Below are 514 nucleotides of genomic sequence, written 5' to 3' on the forward strand. Positions count from 1 at the left end.
ATGTTTGTTTGATTGGGTATGGTTATACCCATATGTATATTTGTTGTTTGTAAAGCACTTTGGATCTCTGTGTCAAAAAGGTGCTATATAAATAAAGCTTTACCTACTTACTTACTCAGGTCTTTGGATTAGTCTGTCTGCCTGTTGCCAACTGTTTTGTATTTGTGTGACCAATGTTGCAAACAAACTGCCTAAGCCTTCATGGTGATACATGTATCAGACTCCTGCTGAGCTGTGACAGTGGGTGCTGTCTGTTAGATGATGAGACATTTAAAAGTGAAATACTGCAGCGACTGCTACTGTATGCTTAAGAAAACTACTGAAAGCAGAATATAGTGAACCAGTTCTACTGTATGTTAAACAGCATACACAAGTATAATAACTTGAAAAGGAAGCAGCAGCAGCCCTTTAGAATGACAAATATACAGAGCAGGTTATTTTCCATAAATGGCCATGAAGTCTATGCTTCATATCTGTCATTTTTAAGCTCCTGCTTCCTTCTCAAGTTATTATT

This window comes from Morone saxatilis, unplaced genomic scaffold (genome assembly GCF_004916995.1).
Source record: "Morone saxatilis isolate NCDOM2014 unplaced genomic scaffold, NCSU_SB_2.0 Contig15, whole genome shotgun sequence".
NCBI classification, from domain to species: domain Eukaryota; kingdom Metazoa; phylum Chordata; class Actinopteri; family Moronidae; genus Morone; species Morone saxatilis.